This window comes from Piliocolobus tephrosceles, chromosome 9, assembly GCF_002776525.5.
Source record: "Piliocolobus tephrosceles isolate RC106 chromosome 9, ASM277652v3, whole genome shotgun sequence".
In the NCBI taxonomy this organism is placed as follows: domain Eukaryota; kingdom Metazoa; phylum Chordata; class Mammalia; order Primates; family Cercopithecidae; genus Piliocolobus; species Piliocolobus tephrosceles.
In genome coordinates, this window is record NC_045442.1 from 101690078 (window position 1) to 101705136 (window position 15059).

At 44.3% G+C, this 15059-nt stretch overlaps 1 long non-coding RNA gene across 1 annotated transcript; it reads left to right on the top strand.

Moving 5' to 3' along the window:
- Positions 1 to 4805: 4805 nt before the first annotated feature.
- LOC116418935 lies at positions 4806 to 10839 on the top strand. The gene is made up of 2 exons (XR_004229146.1): positions 4806 to 5132; positions 10635 to 10839. It is a non-coding gene; the product is annotated as an uncharacterized LOC116418935 (long non-coding RNA).
- The last annotated feature ends 4220 nt before the right edge of the window (positions 10840 to 15059 follow it).

The following is a 15059-nucleotide window of genomic DNA, read 5'->3' on the forward strand; positions in this document are numbered from 1 at the left end:
CTCTCCTAGGGCGTATGCCATAAATGACTCTGTAACTTTACTTCATCCTCTCCATTTTACATAGTGCATACCCAGAGTAACCAATGGAGTCCTCTGAGGGGTATTTAAACTCCAAAAATTCTGTAAAGGGGCCCCTGAGCCCCTATGCGCAGGCCTGCTCCCACAATGGAGTGTGCTTTCATTTTCAATAAAACACTTCATTCCTTCCTTGCTTTGTTTGTGCATTTTGTCCAATTCTTTGTTGAAGACGCCAAGAACCTGAACTCCCTCCACCGTTAATAATAGTTCACTGCAGCCTCAAACTCCTGGGTTCAAGTGACGCTCCTGCCTCAGACTCCCAAGTATCTGGGACTACAGGCGCCTGCCACCATGCCCAGCTCATTTCTTAGTTTTTGTGCAGAGTCTCGCCATGTTGCCCAGGCTGGTTTCAAACTCCTGGGCTTAAGCCATCTTCCTTCTTAGGCCTCCCAAAGTGCTGGGATGACCTATGTGAGCCACTGTTCCTGGCTAGCCTAGCATTTCTGTTTTTGAGTTCTGGAAGTGGATGTTAGGTACTGGTTCTGCAAATATGACAAACACTCATTGCTGTCCCAAGGAACTCGCTTGTGTCTGGTAGTAGAGAAATGCAGATAAACAAAGAGTTGTGAAATGAATTAAGTTCCAGGGATAGACACAGGTAGAGAAAATGAATAGAATCTCAGCTGGTGCAGTGGCTCACACCTGTAATCCCAGCACTTCGGGAAACTGAAGCAGGCGTATCACTTGTGGTCAACATGGTGAAACTCCACCTCCACTAAGAGTACAAAAATTAGCCAGGTGTGGTGGCTCATAGCTGTAATCCCAGCTACTCAGGAGGCTGAGGCAGGAGAATCACTTGAGGCAGGAGGCTGAGGCAGGAGAATCAACCCAGTGGAGGTTGCAGGCAGAGATTGCGCCACTGCACTCCAGCCTGGGTGACAGAGTAAGACCCTGTAAGACAGAAAGAGAGAAGGAGAGAAATTGAGAGAAAGAGAAAGAGATGGAGGGAGGGAGGAAGAGAGAGAGGGAGGAAGGGAAGGTAATGGAAGGGAGGAGAAGGGAGAAAGAAAAGAGAAAGAAAGAAAAGAAAGAGAGAGAAAGAAAAGAAAGAAAGAGGAAGGAAGGAAGCAAAGAAAGAAAGAAAGAAAGAAAGAAAGAAAGAAAGAAAGAGAAAGAGAGAGAGAGAAACTAGGACCTCGGAGGAGATGTCCCACCCTGCCTCTGGGTATTTAAATGGTGGATAGAGTGAGGGCTGCGTCACGGCCACAGAGTGACCTGAACTCCTGAACTCAGCATTAAAACATGAGTAGGTAGCATGAAAAAGGAACTGCAAGTGTGTAACACAGCACAGAGAGGTGAGGGAGTGGATGGATAGACACATGACCTTCTTTCTCCTCTGTTTGTGAAATCCTTCTCTTGGAAGAATTCTACGATGGAATCGCGAATCCCTATGTCAGACAGCAAGAGGACTAACTCACTTGCTTCCTCCAGATGAAACATTTAAAAAGAGCTTATTAACAAGTGACAAATGATTGTGGAACCACAAAGGGACCAGGGTAGATTTGCAGAAAAAGGGAAGAATACTTTTTTTCCTATCAGGAAAGAACCGAACAGCCCTGGGACCATACCCTGGTTGTCATCTGGGAGAAAGGATATTTTTCAAACATTGAGAAGTTCTTTTTGTTACTCTCTTCCATTAACAGGAAACCCTGTTTGTTTTCTAGGTCCAATTTAGTGCCTGCTACTCATGTTTCCTGTGTTGAGTTCAGATGATTAAGGCTAATGTTTCTCCTTGTTCTCATGATCTATTTTTCATTCTATATTGTCCACAATTAGTCATATTAGTTTATTTTGCATTTTGCATAAGCTTTTTTTTTTTTTTTTTTAGACTGAGTTTTGCTCTTGTCTCCCTGGCTGGAGTGCAGTGGCGCAATCTTGGCTTAGTGTAACCTCCGCCTCCCAGGTTCAAGTGATTCTCCTCCCTCAGCCTCCCAAATAGCTGGGATTACAGGTGACCGCCACCACACCTGGCTAATTTTTTATATTTTTAGTACAGATGAGTTTTCTCCATGATGGCCATGCTGGTATCGAACTCCTGACCTCAGATGATCCACCCGCTTTGGCCTCCCAAAGCGCTGGGATGACAGGCGTGAGCCACTGCACCTGGCCTGCATTAACTTTTTAAGAGACTAATAGAATAGTCATTATAAATATTAACACTTAATACCAAAAGACAGCACTTCTCTAAAGAATCATAAGCATTTTAAACGTGCTTTTTATTATGCAACGGAATGCAGCGTGCTCATAACTGAAGCCTTCACTTTCACTTCCTCTTCCCAAGAGTTCTGTCCGTGGACCTCTTTCTATCTATGTTTAACCTGGGTGGCCTCATCCGCCCTCCCGCCTTCATGTTCACTGATGTCTCCCAGTGATGTGTCCTTGGCTTTTACCTCTCTCCTGAGCAGCAGACCTTTCTGTCCAACCAATACTGGGCATCTCCATCCATTAGAATGTTCTGTGGGATCCCCAAACTTAGGCTTTCCACCTCCAACTTGCTCCATTTCTTATATTTTCCAGCACCAGGGGCTCAGCGTCATGTAAGAGACCAGAGATCCATACTGAGCTGTGCCTGTGGCTTTCTACTCTCTCTACCCCTACCGAATTCTTCACCAATGCTGTCCAGTATTTCAGAGGGAAGCAACTTTCCCTCAGGCCCTTCTCTCACGTACACTTTCAGACGCACCTCTCACTTCTTGAGTCAATCACTGCCACTGTTTCCAAAGCAATTCCTTTAACATTTTGTAAAATTCTTTTGCTTTGAATAAACCCATTGGCTTTCCACTGCCTCAGGATCCAACCAAATTCTTTTTTTTTTTTTTTTTTTTTTGAGACGGAATCTTGTTCTGCCACCAGGCTGGAGTGCAGTGGCGCCATCTCGGCTCACTGCAAGCTCTGCCTCCCAGGTTCAAGCAATTCTCCTGCCTCAACTTCCCGAGTAGCTAGGACTACAGGCACGTACCACCACGCCCAGCTAATTTGTGTATTTTTAGTAGAGGCGGGATTTCACCATGTTGGCCAGGATGGTCTCAATCTCTTAACCTTGTGATCCGCCCACCTCGGCCTCCTAAAGTGCTGGGATTAGGCATGAGCCACTGCGCCCACCCAATTCTTTACCAATACACAAGGCCTCTCACACTCAGGCCCAAATGCATCATTCCAGATTCACATTCTTCCTTCCCACCCCAGGCAGCCAATGCCACCATCTGCCATCATTCCAAGAGCTTTCCTCTTTGTGACTCTCGGCCTTTGCACACCTTTATTGGTTCCTCTCCCTGGAATACCCTCATCTTTCCTCTCAGTTTTGTCCCTTCCAAGAAAAGTTATTTGAGACAATCTCCAGAACTCCTGCCTATTTCATTCTTTCATTTATTCATAAATTCAAAAAATATTTACTGATCATCTACTATATATATATGCCAAGCATCATTCTAGGCAGCAGAATGCAGCAGTGAGCAGGACAGAAAGTCCCTGCCCTCAAGGAGCTTACATTCTAGCAGGAGGAGAGACAAAAACCAAGCAAAAGGAAAAAGAATTCGTGTTTCATTATGATTGTGCTGAGTTCTATGCAGGAAGTTAAAGCAGAGGAGACCTACACAGAGTGAAGGAGGGCAGGAGTGTTCCTCAGTTCTCCCCTTTCCATGAAGTGCAGACAGGTTGTATTTTCCTGTCTATATCAGTTTCCCGGGGCTGCCATCACAGAGTACTACAAACTGGGTGGCTTACAACAAAAGAGATTTATTCTCTCAGAGTTCTAGAGGCCAGAGTACAAAATCAAACTGTCAGTGGACCCTGCTCCCTCTGAATTCTCTAGAGTAGGTTATTTGCCTGCATATTCCAGCTTCTAATGGCCCTGGGTGTCCCTCGATGTGTGGCAGCATAACTCCAATCTCTGCTTCCATCTTCACAGCTCCTTCTTCCCTCTGCGTACCTCTGTGTCTTCTCCTTGTCTTGTAAGGATCCCAGTCATTGGATTTAGGGATGACTCTAAAATACAGGATGATTGCATCTCAGAGTCCTTAACTAATTACATCTGCAATCACCTTATGTTCTACTAAGATCGCATTCTGAAGCTCCAGGTGAACGTGAATTTGGGAGAACACTATCCAATCCACAAGACTAAGCAGCAAATGGAGAGTGGCTTGCTCTTACCTATGTAAAGCAAATCCTTTTCTTTCTTTATTTATTTTTTTTCTTTTTTTGAGACAGTCTCGCTCTATTGTCCAAGATGGAGTGCATGGTGTGACCTCGGCTCACTGCAACCTCTGCCTCCCGGGTTCAAGCGATTCTCCCACCTCAGCCTCCCGAGTAGCTGGGATTATAGGCGCCTGCCACCACACCTGGCTCATTTTTTGTATTTTTACTAGAGATGGGGTTTCGCCATGTTGGCCAGGCTGGTCTCGAACTCCTGACCTCAAGGGATCCGCCTACCTCGGCCTCCCAAAATGCTGGGATTACAGGCGTGAGCCACTGCACCTGGCCTATAAAGCAAATCTTAACTTTAAAACTAAATAAAACATAGAGATTGTGAAGTGAAACTCATTCCTGCCTCTATGTTGATCTTTTCTTTTTATTTCTAGAGGTCAAAGGGAGAAGAGAGAATCAGCTCAACAGCAAGAGTGGCTGGTGGGACATCATCATTGCACAGCCTCAGAAAGGCCCTGAGTTATCTGGCTTCCTTCAGTATCACCAGAAGGAGCACATCTGTCATGACATCAGCACTTTCCAGAGCAGTTGGAGCAGAGGGTTTATGGTGACTTAAAGCTCATTTTTAAAAACATCTCTTCAATTTTTCTCGGCTTACAACTGTAACTCCAATACTTTGGGAGGTGAGGTAAGAGGCTCACTTGAGCCCAGGAGTTTGAGACCAGCCTGGGAAACATGCTGATACCTCGTCTCTAGATAATTTGTTTTTAAAACTAGCCAAATGTGGTGTGCATACCTGAAGTTCCAGCTACTCAGGAGGCCAAGGGAGTAGGATTGCTTGAGTCCAGGAGTTCAAAGCGACAGTGAGCCATGATTGTGCCACCGCACTCCAGCCTGGTAACAGAGCAAGGGTAAGACCCTCTCTCAAAAAGAAAGAACGAACGAATGAAAGAAAGAAAGAGAGAGAGAGGGAGGGAGGGAGGAAGGAAGGAAGGGAGGGAGGGAAAAGAAAGAAAAGAGAGAGAGAGAGAGAAAGAAAGAAAGAAAGAAAGAAAGAAAGAAAGAAAGAAAGAAAGAAAGAAAGAAAGAGAAAAGAAAGAGAGAGAGAGAGAAAAGAAAAAGAAAGAAAAATTTTATTCCAAACAAGAATAAAATATCGTACGCAATAATAGTTAGCTGATTGAGTACATTGACTGATCACAGTGCTAAGAGTTTTATTTAATCCCCACAACACACTTATGAGGGAGGTACTATTAATATTTCTATTTTATAGATGTAAAAATATACTGAGGCTTAGCCAAGAGGTCATGTGATCACCCTCACCAATGAATATGCAAGTACCCAGGGACCTTCGTGGCTGCTAATTTACAAACTACTGACATGTGGGTAATAATTCTGTAGAGGAATTGCATATATCGCAAGGTATTTGTTTATTTCATCTCTTAAAATTAAGTTTAAAATTTCTACAACACCTATTTTCAACATAAGGCGGCTCATGAAAGTGTTTATAAGACTTTTACTTGTTTCTGAGCACTTATTTACTCCATTGGTGACTTTTACACATTTTTCCAGTAGTTGTTGGCTTAAAGGTTTAAAAATTTTTTTAAAAAAAAGTTAACATGACTAAATGAAGTGTAAGACTTTGAAGAACAGTAGAGGAAATGCTTATGAAATAGTAGCGAAGCAATAAATAGAGACCAACAAAGAACACTGAAGAATGAAAAGAAAAACTAGAAATGAAGGAAGAAGAACAGAAAGAGGTGACACTTGTCACAGACAAGTTCCAGCCAGTAAGGAAGAAGTAGGCAGGAAAAGCTCATATTCAGGGAATATGGATTCTACATGTGAGACCGCAGCATGATACATTAAAAACAGAAGTCAAATCTGGCCAGGTAGAGTGAGTCCTGCCTATAATCCCAGCACTTTAGGAGAATGGGGCAGGAGTATTTCTTGAGGCCAGGAGTTCTAGACCAGCCTGGGTAACATAGTGAGATCCCATATCTACTAAAAATTAGAAAATTAGGTGGGTATGGTGGTGTGCACCTGTAGTCCTAGCTACCTGAGAGCCACCTGGGAGGATTACTTGCACCCAGGAGTTTGAGGCTGCAGTGACCCATGATTGCACTACTGCACTCCAGCCTGGGCTACAGAGCAAGAGCCTATCTCTGAATAAATGCGTAAATACATAAATAAGTAAATCAATAAATACATGTTTTAATAAAGAAGGAGTCAGCTCCATTGCAGACACTCATTAGAGTGTCATGATGGAAAGGTTTAGCCCAATCCCAGTGTGACAACTCCCACAAGAGCTGTGTAAGCAACAAAACTGCAGCATTCTGTGGGAGAGTCCACTGAGCACTGGCTTCTGCACCAAAGACGCTACTTTTGGTCTCTATATTATTTCATTGTTTCATTTGAGAAAAACATAACTGCTTACTGTACTTGCAATTAAAACATGAACATAAATAAGGAGCACTTATACCTTTTTTTTGAGACAGGGTCTCGCTCTTTCGCCCAGGCTGGAGTGCAGTAGTGCAATCACGACTCACTGCAGCCTCTAACTCCTGGACTCAAGCAATCCTCCCACCTTAGCCTCCTAAGTAGCTGGAACTACAGACATGCACAATCACACCCAGCTATTTTTAAATTTTTTTAAAATAGAGATGGGATCTCACTATGTTGCCCAGGAGCTGGTCTGAAACTCCTAGCCTCAAGCAGTCCTCCCACCTCAGCCTCCCAAAGCTCTGGGATTACAAGCATAAGCCATGGTGCCCAGATGGCATTAATGCTTTATTAATACCTGTTCCACCATCCTATGCTAATGTAGAGTGGCTAAGAGTTTCCATTTGCCTTTGACAGGCATGTCTTGAATATTTGGGGTGACGTCTGCTGACATTGAAACTGGGAATCCTCTGTTGCTGTGTCTATTTTTGATGTTCTGTTAAGTTTGTTTCCCTTCCTAGTTTTTTTTTTTTTTTTTTTTTTTTGAGACGGAGTCTTGCTTTGTTGCCCAGGCTGGAGTGCAGTGGCACCATCTTGGCTCACTGCAAGCTCCACCCCCCGGGTTCACACCATTCTCCTGCCTCGGCCTCCGAGTAGCTGGGAATACAGGCACGCACCACCACGCCCGGCTAACCCTTCCTAGTTAAGTGCAGTCAGCTTGATTAAATAATCTCCCACCTCCACAATTCAGATAACTGGCAAGATTTTCTTAACTCCTGAAAGTATTTAAGTTTTTTTATAGGAGTGTTTCTGTGGCAGAACAAAAGGGAAAAAAAAGAAAAAGAATGTGCACAAATTTCCCCAGAGCAAAGCTTCCTGATTTTAGCTACCTACACACTAATCTACTTTTCTTTCTTTTTTTTTTTTTTTTTTTTTGAGATGGAATCTTGCTCTGTCTGTTACCCAGGCTAGAGTACAGTGACACTATCTCGGCTCACTGCAACCTCTGCCCCCCAGGTTCAAGCGATTCTCCTGCCTCAGCCTCCTGAGTAGCTGGGATTATAGGTGCCCAACACCATGCTCAGTTAATTTTTGTATTTTTAGTAGAGACGGGGTTTTACCATGTTGGCCAGACTGGTCTTGAACTCCTGACCTCAAGTGATTCAGCCATCTCGGGCTCCCAAAGTGCTGGGATTACAAGGGTGAGCCACTGTGCCTGGCCAATAATCTATTTTTTAAGTTTCATTTTGCAAAGAAGAAAGTATTCTACATGATAGGTCATATTAGAATGCATCCAAAGCGATGTAAAATAAAGCATCCACTTACTACAAGTCAAAAGGAATACTGAGTTAGCAATATCAAACATTTTTAAAAAATTTCACACTATCATCATATTTGAAGAATTCCACTGAGTCGCCTCATTCTGAGAGTAGACAGGGTAGCAGAAGACATACATGTAGTCCACTTTTTCTGTGTTCTGCCCACACCTCCCTTCTAGTGCATAGGCTTGACTTCCAGTTGGAAGCATCTGCATCACTTTGCCTGAGGGCTTCTCTGACAGCTGGAGCCCTCTCTATCCTTCTACAAAGCAGGCTGGAAGTTCTGGAGACTTAACACTCCCTGGTGCCAGCTCTCACCCAACCACTGTTAGGAATGGGGGTATAAATACCTCAGCTCCCTTGCCCCTTGGGTGCAATTAATCTGAGGAGTGTGTCTTACATTGCTCCCAGAGCCCCAGCAGTGTTATGTCCAGATATCCACAGTGATAATTTGCCCAATAACATACCCTTTCCTGCCTTCTCTCATTCCTTATTCTCCACTGGTTTCTTATTCACTTTGTAAATAAGCTACTTGCACTCAAATCCTTGTATTACAGTCAGCTTCTGGAGAGACCCAAAAACTAAGACCATGTAAATGTCACTGATGATTCATATTTAAGCTTGAATCCAAAAAAGCTTAATTCTTATGGATCTGTAAATCTAAGTAATTTTCAGTATCTTCAATCTTTGGCAAAATTCTCGACTTAAAACAGTCACTTGTGGCTCTTACTAAAATTTAACTGTATCTGTGATGGAGGTGTAAACATTGCTATGTTGTCTTGCTGACCGATTCCTTCACTAAGTATTTTTGGGCACTGGAAATTATCATCATGCTACCTGATGTCTTGACTGGCACTGCACAAACCAATAGCACAAAATCTTGCAGCTTAGAAAGTGGTTTAGTAATAACAAGGAAATGATAGTTAATGATTGTTTGGGACATAAACTTCTTGAGATTTGCTCAGTTCTCTCTCTCTCTCTCTCTCTCCCTCCCCCAAGTACCTCTACTCACTTTTAGACTTAGACAAAACACCACAACACAGGGCCTGGAATCTGACTTCTTGAGTAGCCACCAACACATGGGAAAACTGGGGAAGTAAGCTCCCTGGTGGGTAAAATCTTCCAATAGGAGGGAGGGGATAGAAGGGAGCCAGCCCTCCCCTGCCTCTCTTCCATGGACCCCTTGAAGACGTGGCTCCTCTGCAGAGCGCTTCCCCTGGAGTCCCCTGTGCCCCGCGAAATGGCTCCTGAGCCACCTCTGTGTCCTGGGCGTGTTGTGAAGCCAGCTCCACCATGCATCATATCTCTTTATACTGTACGTTTCCTGTCTCACTTCCCTTTCATCCCCCCTTGAAACATTTCCGTTTGCACCTCTAAAAAAGTGTCAACACTTTCTTAACCCTGCCTCAGGCTCTGCTTTCTATAGCAAAGGTCTCCAACCTCCGGTACCAGTAGCGGTCCATGGCCTGTTAGAAACCAGGCTGCACAGCAGGAGGCAAGTGAGCATTGCCTCCTGAGCTCTGCCTCCTGTCAGATCAGTGGCAGCATTAGTTAGATTCTCATAGAAGCACGGAGCCTACTGTGAACTGCACATGCCAGGGATCTAGGTTGAGTGCTCCTTATGAGAATCTAATGCCTGAGGATCTGAGCTGGAACAGCTTCATCCCAAAACCAGCCCCTCACCCCAGTCCATGATGCAGAAAAGGTTGGGGACTGGCATTCTAGAGGTTTCAGACAGGCTCTGAGGATGATCCAATCCTTTTGCATGGCTGTTTCATGTCTGTTTTAGGCATTGTATTATCTCCAGAATTAACTTGCAGCAGGCCCACTTTTTCTTCTGGAATATTTCCTTTGAAACCCAAGTTTACTTGGTTTGAGGTATGGCTGAAAGGTCCTTTAGACACTTTAAGAAGGTTTGTAGTAATTCCGATTTTTTTTTTTTTTTTTTTTTTTTTGAGATGAAGTCTCACTCTGTTGACCAGGCTAGAATACAGTGGCACCATCTTGGCTCACTGCAACCTCTGTGTCCCAGGTTAAAGCGACTCTCCTGCCTCAGGCTCCCGGGTAGCTGGGACTACAGGCACGTGCCACCACACCCAGCAAATTTTTGTATTTTTAGAAGAGACAGGGTTTCATCATGTTGGCCAGGATGGTCTTGATCTCTTGACCTTGTGATCTGTCCACCTTAGCCTCCCAAAGTGCTGGGATTACAGGCAGGAGCCACTGCACCCGGCCATGATTCTGATTTTTAAATCTGGCTTCCCTTGCTCAAGTGTTGCCTAGGAGGTTCAGGTTGGGACTGATTTCCTAATGGACTCTATTGACAATGGTTTTGGATTTTTGCTGAGTCAGCAGGAATCCAGCAGCAGCTTCCGTTTCAGATATAAAGGTGATGATCAAATGCATTGCGGCAACCTCACGTGGTGAAGTTTAAATAAAATGAGTTACCAAACAGCAATTTCAAAAACATAAAATGGCTCACGCCTCCCTCCACACCGGGATGTTATTGGCATCATTGAAATGAACGCCATTTTTTTCTAATGCAGAGTAAATCTTTTACACTTTATTATTAAATCTCAGCAACCTAAGATGTCAGAAACGTTAGCATCTTTACCTTAATAATAGCTAATCATCTCCTTCTGCATCCTTTAGATGCTGTCTTCCTCTGCTCCGCTCTGCTCTGCTGATCGAGTTCTCACTGGGAGGCTGACGCTTGCACCTCCCTGCCCTGTGTGATCATTCTGCAGCCCCAGGTCCTCTCCGTCCCCTGGCCCAGGAGATTTTACCTTCCAATCATGCCCTTACTATTTGCTTGGAATCAAAGTGTACCTTATTTCATAAAATGATAATAACAGCAGATAATAGGTTTTGTTCCTTTCTTTCTTTAATAAAAATTAAGTTAGTCCTGGCAAGATGCCTCAGACCTATAACCCCAACAATTTGGGAGGCCGAAGTGGGAGGATTGTATGAAGCCAGGAGTTTAAAACCAGCCTGGCCAACCACAGTGAGACCCCATCTCTATAAAAATGTTTCTTAAAAAACTAGCCAGGCATAGTGGCATGTGTTTGTAGTCCTAGCTACTTGGGAGGCTGAGGCTGAAGGATCACTTCGGCCCAGGAGTTTGAGGCTGCAGTGAGCTATGATTGTGCCACTGCACTGCAGCCTGCGTGAGAGAGCAAGACTGTCTCCAAAGAAAAAAAAAATTGGCCGGGCGGTGACTCACGCCTGTAATCCCAGCACTTTGGGGGGCCGAGGCAGGTGGATCATGAGGTCAGGAGATCAAGACCATCCTGGCTAACACGGTGAAACCCCGTCTCCACCGAAAACACAAAAAAATTAGCCGGGCGTGGTGGTGGGCGCCTGTAGTCCCAGCTACTCGCAAGGCTGAGGCAGGACAATGGCGTGAACCCTGGAGCCAAGATCTCACCACTGCACTCCAGCCTGGGCGACAGAGCGAGACTCCGACTCAAAAAAAAAATTAAAAATTGCCAACTCTATTCTGTCTTCCTTATTTTTTTGAGATGGAGTCTCACTTTCCCGTGCAGGCTGGAGTGTAGTGGTGTGATCTTGGCTCACTGCAACCTCTGCCTCCCGAGTTCAAGCGATTCTCCTGCCTCAACTTCCTGAGTAGCTGGGATTACAAGCACATGCCACCATGCCCAGCTAATTGTTTGTATTTTTAGTAGAAATGGGGCTTTGCCATGTTGTCCAGGCTGGTCTCGATCTCCTGATCTCAAGTGATCTGCCCACCTCAGCCTCCCAAACTGCTGGGATTACAGGTGTAAGCCACCGTGCCCAGCCTGTCTTCCTTTTTTTTTTTTTTTTTCTTTTTTTTTTTTTTTTTTTGAGACGGAGTGTTGCTCTGTCCCCCAGGCTGGAGTGCAGTGGCCGGATCTCAGCTCACTGCAAGCTCCGCCTCCCGGGTTCACGCCATCTCCTGCCTCAGCCACCCGGAGTAGCTGGGACTACAGGCGCCCGCTACCTCGCCCGGCTAGTTTTTGTATTTTTTTAGTAGAGACGGGGTTTCACCGTGTTAGCCAGGATGGTCTCGATCTCCTGACTTCGTGATCCGCCCGTCTCGGCCTCCCAAAGTGCTGGGATTACAGGCTTGAGCCACCGCGCCCGGCCAAGACATTTTATGATACATTAAGGTCTGACAATTGCACTTTCGGCTTTCTTCTTCAAACGATGTCTCAGGCATGGGTTTCCACGGGCTGTGAACATGCTGGGCTGCCTGTACCAACTGAAGGTTGTTAACTTTGTGACAAGCAGGCTTCCCACAGCTGGTTCAAAATGTATCTTTTGGTGAGAGGCACAGTGTGAATCCCTGTCTCTCAGAATGGTTTTCTATCTCTCATTAAGGAAGGTGAACGTGAGTTTGAAAACTGAATTATTCTGCTAAAAGATCTTCTCACCCAAAGGGCTATAGAAATATTGCTGCTGTGCCTAAAGAAAGACCTGCTATTAGAGAATTCTTCCTTACATTAAATTATGCTGGTTTATGGAGTCCAACTATTAGATACAAGAGCAATACGGTATTCAACCTACCTCTTAAAAATTTGAGATGAACTTGAACTCTGAATGATGGCCATAACATGAGCAAAACACATGACAATTGAGCAGTTACAAAAAGGTTTTACATTGTAAGTCAATAAAATTTGACATTTAATTCTTGCACAATCATATTTTCTACATGGCAGTAGAGAAAGAAGAATAGACACTAGTCTTGTATTTTGTACTATCAACCTAAATAGCAGACAGAGAGAGGCTCTCCAAAAGAAAATTATATTTATTTGGGAATGGGCATTGCAACAGGGATATATGTGCCACAGTAAACTTTGTGTGTATTCAGGGAAGTGAAAGAAGACAGAGCTGTTTTCTGTATTTTTGTTTGTTTGTTTTCTGTTTTGTTTTGAGACAGAGTCTCACTCTATTGTTCAGGCTGGAGTGCAGTGGCACAATCTCGGCTCACTGCAACCTCCGTCTCCTGGGTTCAAGTGATTCTCCTGACTCAGCCTCGTGAGTATTGGGAGTAGCTGGGATTACAGGTGCGCACCACCATGCCCAGCTGATCTTTCACGTATTTAGTAGAGATGAAGTCTCACCATGCTGGCCAGGCTGGTCTCAAACTCCTGACCTCATGATCTGCCTGCCTCGGCCTCCCAAAGTGCTGGGATTACAGGAGAAGACAAAGATTTTTAAAGAAAAAATAAGAATGATTACATAGTTTTGAGATAATTATCCTTGGCCACCAGGGTCTATAGCAAGGGTGGCGCCAGTCTGAGGTTGGATGGGCAGTTGCTGGACAGATGTCTTTGCAGAAGTATTTTTTGTGTGTGTGAGGTTGGCTTTTGTGCCAAGTTGAGGTTTTGGCTATCTTTTCTGAGAGTTCTTGTTATCAGGCATTCATGCATGAGTGTCCTCCCTATGTGGCCTTCCCAGGCTCTATCTGTCAGGGTTTTTAGCACACATGACTCCATTTTGATTCTGACAACTTTCACAGCAGCCAGTGAGGATGGAAGGAAGAAAGAATGCTATAAAGGGGAGCAATCCTGGCCAGACTTTAGGACTTCTGCAGGATGGTGGACTTCAGACCACCTGGGCCTGCAGATGCTGGGGACTCAGGAGGTGTCCTCTTGGTCCAGCGTCAGGGGATAGGCCGCTCACAGCAGGACAGTCCTCAAATCAAGGAGGGATAGGATATCAAGAGACTTCCAAAAGGCACCAAAGACTCACACGAGTTCCCAGGTTCATCAACTCTCCTTTCTCCCTACTTCTTACTTTGCAAATTTTCAAACTTCAAAGTTGAAAAACGTACTACAATTAATACTCATACATCCTCTACCTAGATTCAACCTAGAGCCATCACCTGCACCTATAATAAATCTCCACCTAGATTCAACGATTGCTAACAGGTTTGCCACGTTTACTTTCTCTCTCGGGCTTGTTCTCCCTCTCTCTGTCTCTCTCACACATTATTGGAAAATTAGCTGCCCATGCATCATAATATTGTACTTCTAGTTACTTCAGCAAACATCCCCTAAGAAAAAGAACATTCACTTGATAACTACAATGGCATTATCATGCCCAGAAGAATTAGCATTAATTATATTACGCTACCTAAGAATCACTCCATACTTCAATATTCCAATAATCCCCAAATGTCTTTTATGGCTGTGTCTCTTTTCCTTTTTTGAACAAGGATCTGATGGAAGTTAGCACCTTGCTTCTGGGTTTTGTGTCTTCTTAGTCTCTTTTTATTTAAGACAGTCTCCCATTTTTTCCTGTAAACATTGACTTTTTGAAGAATCCAGGCTGGTTTTCTTGCAGAATGTTTCATCTCCAGGAAGTATCTGTTGATATATCTTGGTGTAATTTAACTTATCTGTTCCCTATGTTTCCTGTAAACTGTAATTGAGGTCTAAGGCATAAGCTGTGCTTGCCCTTCAATGGCATTGAATCTGCTCTCTCTGTAGAACAGTCTCCCACAGTTGCATTCCCAAATTACACAACTCTTTTGAATTTATGATTTGTTATCTAACAGCACACATTTTAGCTCTCTCTTTGTCATTCCCTGTCTCTGTGAGTGGATTAACTGCATACACTGTGTTGCCAGTCAGGAACACTTTGGGAATAGCTGGAAAACATCACTGATCTTTGCCTCCTCTCACATATTCCACTAACACAAATTAACATGTGGGACTTGGAAGCAAAGGGGAAGATGAGATCCTGGAGAAGTACCTCTCTGGTTCTTTGTCTTTTTTAATCTGATCCTGCCCAGTGAGCAGAGAACTTTCCCCACACTTAGGTCCCACATCTGACACCATCAAGCTCCTTTGTGGGCATGGTTGTCCTGAGTCCACAGCCACTTTTGGTGGACAACCTAGAAGCAACTGCAGCCATATGTAGTGTGTATAGCTCTATGACACTGCTAAACCAAGCCTGGGCACCTTGCTTGAGAGTCCTGATGCTGAAAGAGTGAGTCTTGCCATGAAAAAAAGAGTAAGGCAGTAAATCAGATCAACTAGGTCAAGCACAGTGACAAAAAGAGGTGATTTCAGATGAATTCTGGAATTA